The following is a 6,000-nucleotide window of genomic DNA, read 5'->3' as shown; positions in this document are numbered from 1 at the left end:
TATCTTCTTATCTTTTTTTTTTCAAGATCTAGACAAAAAATCTTTTATTCTGAATTAAACAAAATCAAAACTCCAAACAAGTGGTGCTTATAAGATCCACTGACATTATATTTTAAATTGTGTAAAAGTTTTCCTTAAACCTGAATTAGCTCGAATGTGTCAGTATATCTTTTTTTATCTTACTAAGACCAAGCAATTACAACCAAATAACACTTGATAGAGCTTTGATGTCTGAGAATCCCTGCACATTGGACACCATCCAATTAAAATATCAGTGTAACTTTCATTTATCAAAGAAGATATTAAAAGAAAAGAAAATATTTTATCAAGCTCCCAAAACAAATTTTAGGAGTTAAGTTGGGTTTGAATTGAAGAAAGAGGCCAAATTAATTCTGGAAACAAAGTTTTCATTTGGTGGAAGTTGAAATCCATGTATACATTGTAATCAAAGACCTGTCCCATGTAGGATTTTTCCAGGTTTTAAGAGTCTAACAGGCCAAACCCTTCATTGCCTTTGCTGCCTTTGTTTTGCACTTCCCCTTCCATTTTTCTCACTTTGCCTTCAGCCTTGTCCTTTTCCTTCGTCTCCGGTTCATCCATATGGGGCACTACTGTCCATGCTGGTCTAGAAGACTCTTTTGGTTTCTGTTAATATCAGTCTCCCTTTTCATGTTATCTTTTTCATCTGGCACCATGCATTGAGTTTTGACAATATTTGGGTACCACCACAGTTGATATCTCTGGAACATCTGTCATTAAAATACCACTATCTATTTTAAGAATACTTTTAAGTCTGATGAGTTCCTTTGGGTCATTCTTTTTTTTTTCCTCTTTTCAGCACACATCTTCCTTTTCCATTTACTCCGTAGGCTTTTAGCCATATTTTACCTGGAAAACGGGAAACTCAAAAACTCAGAGACCGCACACAGACCACGCTGTCCGGAAGCCTCCACGCTTCGGCCTTCCAGGCAGTGCCTTCCACACACTCCCAGGAGCCAGGCCAGGCGTGCGCTGTATCTTCTTATCTTACGCAGTTATGCAGTGTATAACTCTGCATGCTTACTTAGGTCTTCTAAACTTTCACGATATTCTCCCTAATGGACTAGCGTATCACTTGTTAGATTTATGCTGAGGTACTTTATATTTTTATGCCACTAAAATGGTATCTTGTTTTAAATTATATTTTCTGCTCATGGCTGATGTACACAAATGCAGCGGACTCTTAAATATTGGTTTTGTATATAACCAATAAATTATCTATAGATACTTTTGGGTTTTCTCTACATTTTATCTATTAATAGTCACCTTTATGTTTCTTCCTAATTGTTATGTCATTTGTTTCCTTTCTTTAATGTTATGGCACTGATTAGGACCACCAGTACCTAATAGAAATGATGATAGCTAGCTAGCATAATTACCCTGTTTGTGGGCATAAAGATTACTTTTTAACATTGTACCATTCAGTATGATATTTGCCTTACCATTTTCAATTTGGTTTAGTTTTGGGGAAGGAGGAGTACATCCCTTTTTCAGGTTAGAGATGTTTCCTTCCTTCCCTAAGTTTGTTTCTAATCTCAAATAAATGTTGAATTTTGTTGAAGACTTTAGTTTTTTAGTTTAGTTTTTCTCCTTTAATCAGACAATTTTATGAATTACACTAACATATCTCCTAATGCTGAACCAAACCTGTGGTCCTAGAGTTACTTCAACTTAATTATGATGTATTATCTTTTTTTACACTCCTGGATTTCATTTGTTTGTATATGAGTTATACGTGGGTATGTATATGTTTGTGTACTGTGTGTGTGTGTGTGTGTGTGTGTTTACTTTTTTACCCTTTTTGTATCTGCATTCATGATTTATTTCTATAATTCTTCCCTTTTAGTACTGTTCTTGACTAGTTTTGAAAGTAGATTTGTGCTAGCCTAATAAAATGAGTTAGGAAGTCAGTTTGAGTTGGGAAGTTAGGAAGAGAATGAATGAGTTAGAAAGTAAGGAAATGAGTTAGGAACACAATTATCTTGTTCTTGAAAGTTTGGTAGAATTTTGCTGTACAACTCTATGAACCTAGTGTTTATAGAAAAGTTTTTTGCAAATGATTCAATTTCCTTATGAGTTAGAGGACTGCTAGAACTGTTCACTTCATTTTTGGTCTTTGTGGATTCCATACCTCATATGATCTCAACAATATATGTAATTTGATTTTTTTTAATATTCTGTCCTGTATTATTTGTTGTGCTCAGCAGAAGTCTCATTTAAATAATCTTATCCTCCATTGTCTAGGAAATAGGAGTTTTTATTTAACCATCATCTTTTCCAATTGTGATTTACCACATTACTTTCTTATAACTCCTTTTTTTTCAAAATCACCAATACTTTCTAATTTGCCAAATCTAGTGGAGTTTTTCTCATCATATTTAACCTTGTAGCAGCATTCAGCACAACTCACCATACTAGCCTTCTTGAAATTCCTTTTCACTTTATATGACATAATACTAATTTTCCTGCCAGTCCTGGCTAGCCCTTTCTCTTCTTCCTACCCAATCTGCAAGTATTGGCATTCACTGGAATTCACTTCTTTTCTCTCTATAACTTCTTAGGTGAATTTGTCACTTTCGACTGGAGTAAATGCTTTGTGTATGCTTATTACTTCCAAATTTATATCCCAGACTTTCTCTTCTGAACTCCAGACTTGGAGATGACTTTTTTTTTTTAACATACAAGCATGTCAAAGTCATTGTGTTTAAAACTTGGCTCTCAGTTCCCACCTGATCAGGATAGTCATCATCTTGTGCCTAAATTCCCATAATAACCTCACAATTAACTCATTTCTCTAGTCTCTCTTGATGTGCTAGAGAGTGACTAGTGAGTGCTTTTGACTGAGTGCTCTGGAAAGGCCTCCCTGAGCAGCTGGCATTTAAATTAAATCTGAACAAAAAGGGACTTGGTACAAAAAGAGCATTCTAGGGGGAAGGAACAGCTTCCATAAATATCCTAAGGGGGAAGCAAGTTTTGAATGCTTAAGAACCACAAAGAAGGCCATGTGCAGCTAGGGCAAGGGTTAGAATTTGATTGAAAAACTTAGTAGGAGCCAGATTATGTAGGATTTTTAAGTAAGCGTATGGAGTTTGAATTTTATTTTAAATGTGATAGGAAGCCAATGAAAAGTGATAGTTTCAATTTAGGGGATAAGAGAGAAAAATCAAGGTTTGGAGTTTGGTAAAGATGTCAAGACTAGACCTAAAGATTTGAAGGTCATTAGCATGTAGATGGGTCATCTAGAGAAAAAATCAAGATAGAAAAAAGGAAGGGGTCCAATCTGAACATTGGGGCACCCTAACAGTTAGAGGGGCCAGTGTAGGAAAATGAAGAATTGTGCCCAACGAGGAGTATATGGTGTCATTAAAGCCAAATGAAGAAAGTTTCAGGATTGAGGAAGTGATCACTTTATTGAATGATGGGCAGGAGTAGAAATGGAAGTGTAATCCTGCTCCTACGAAGGAGCTTCAAGGATATGTCCTTTCATTTAGTATTTTCAAGGACAATGGGAAGTAGCTTTTAAGTACTACCTAGAAATTCTTGAGGGCAATAAACAAGTCTGTGACATTTTCCCAAATTTAAAAAGAGAGAAGAAAAAAATCTTTAAGGAGCTTCCTTCCCTAATACAGGAATACCACATTCTATAGCAACAGTGGCCTGAGCTCAGCAGACCATTCAACAGGTACCTACTAGATTCCTTGTGAATGCTTAGTGTGATCCAAATGCCGTATTTGTAGACCAAGCATAACATTTGGTTCCTTGACTCATGCATGTTTGTCCCATTGCTGTTTTGTAGAAAAACTTAAGGATGATTGATAATCTTTTGGACCAGATGAGATTTTCTTAGAGCTTACACCTTTGCAGTATGTCTGACTGGATAGACATAAAGAATGTAGGAACATGTAAACTTGGCTTGTGTAGAGGGACCTTTCTTCAGTCATCATTTTTGAACAAAGACTTTTAGCAGTGAGTAATTGTTGTTTGAAGTAGTAACTGGCTTTATAATATGTTTACTAAAGAAGAGTTTTAGAAAGGGGATAGCAGGGAGACACTGAAACTTCGCAATCCATATTCTGATTATTTTGGTCAAATGGCTTTCTGACGTGTTGAACAGTAATTGCTTCCAGGGATTTGTTTTACTGACTAATCACTGTCTCATTGTTTCTGGATTATTGACCTCCTACATCCATCTGGCTGCCAGGATCAAGCCCTGAGTCAGCCCGTAAAAACTCTTCTTGAAATGTTTTAAATTAATTGTGGATTTGTAATGGTTTCATTTTCAAGGTTCATTTTTAGCTCTAATATTGTTATTTAGTCTTAACACAGTATCAGTTTTGTGATTATTAAATGAGTTTCAGTAGGCCTGGAAGTGTTTATGCATATAAAGTTTATATTTTTACTCAATCTTAGTGTTCATGAGTTCGAATTTTATTCTTAAGCATTTTACTTAAAGTTTACTTATATCCAACATAAGAAATATGCCCTGGCTATTCCAGTTACAGATGCTACAGACTGGCAAATATACCTTAAGAGGTTTATAAATTTCCTTACTTGTATGGACCCGTTATAGATTTTTCTTCCTATATCTTGAGATACTACACAATGATTGTCACTAACACTGCCATCTCCCCTCTCCCAAAGATCAGAGATCTTTGGAACACTCATCACACATTGGTAGTTGGTATGGATCCATAAGAATTAAAATGTATAAGGAATAGATAACTCAAAAATCATATTCCTGTGGTTAGAGATCTGTCCTAGAGCCCCTGTCCTTCCATGCTGGGCTGTAATTGGAAGATTTGCATGTGAAGCTCAGAACTATTATAAATGTTCTGTCACCATCTCACTTTCTTGTCCTGCAACCTTTGCACCCATCTTCAGGACCTCCTGTCTTACCTTATTCCCAAGGTTTAGCTCCCAAACAATCATGATCTTCCCATCAATTCCTCATCTCCTGGATTTTTCCTTTCTCCAAATTTATCAGCCCTGCAGGGCACTGTTCTCTTCTATAGAACAATAAACTTGTCTCTCCTAAAGTGTTTCTTCCATCCAGAGATCATATTTGTATTTTAATAGGTATCATATCTTAATTTGGAAGAGAAGATAGAAATGTAATGGGAAGGCTTGACTAAGATAATATAGTTGTGAAGCTAGAACTTGGCGTGCTAATTTTAATAGTCACTTCACCTATAAATAGAGCTGGACTTGCCTATTATTTTGCAACTTTATAACTTAAAACATTGTGCTTGTCATGAAAAAACACTATTAAAAGCAAATGAATGGTTAATATTTTTTAAGTTTATTTATTTTGAGAGAGAGAGGCTATGAGCAGAGGAGGGCTAGAAAGAGAGAGGAAGAGAGAGAATCCCAAGCATGCTCCACACCATCAGCACAGATCTGGACGCAGGACTCAATCCCACAAACTGTGAGACATAACCTGAGCCGAGATCAAGAGTCAGATGACTGACTAACCAACTGAGCCACCCAGGCAGCCCTGAATGTTTAGCATTAATATTACTTTGTTCCTGTAGCGGATTTCTGTCAAAGTCACAGAGGAATGGGCTAAAATATATGTCACATTTCCCATTTGTTGATTTCTTTATTGCTTTGTCTATCCTCTGCTTTTCATCTTATTTTAATGGCTGCATTTATGCTCAATGTGGCGAATGTGGGAATTAGGTATGATATGCTTTATTGAAATCATAATGTACTGGAAACCAGTTAAAATGTGGAAACTTCTCTCCATTTTTATAAAGGTTACGATTGTTACTCATGTGAGATTTTCAACTTAAATATTTTTCTTACAATACAATTTAGAACACCAAATCATTAGGCTATCTCACCAGAATATTTTAATTGAAAAAAAAATACAAAGCTGTGCATATAATTCATAGCTCTGACTTACTATCATATAATTATCATAACATTGTGAAGATTTTAAACCTGTCCAAATTTAGCAAT

At 35.6% G+C, this 6,000-nt stretch overlaps 1 pseudogene; it reads right to left on the bottom strand.

The window, feature by feature from the left end:
- Nucleotides 1–337: 337 nt before the first annotated feature.
- Nucleotides 338–1,035, bottom strand: LOC107180024 (annotated as a pseudogene).
- Nucleotides 1,036–6,000: the final 4,965 nt, after the last annotated feature.

The sequence above is a fragment of the Panthera tigris genome, chromosome C2, assembly GCF_018350195.1.
Source record: "Panthera tigris isolate Pti1 chromosome C2, P.tigris_Pti1_mat1.1, whole genome shotgun sequence".
Taxonomy (NCBI): domain Eukaryota; kingdom Metazoa; phylum Chordata; class Mammalia; order Carnivora; family Felidae; genus Panthera; species Panthera tigris.
The sequence above is the reverse complement of the archived record's forward strand: the minus strand, read 5'-3'. Positions and strand labels throughout refer to the sequence as shown.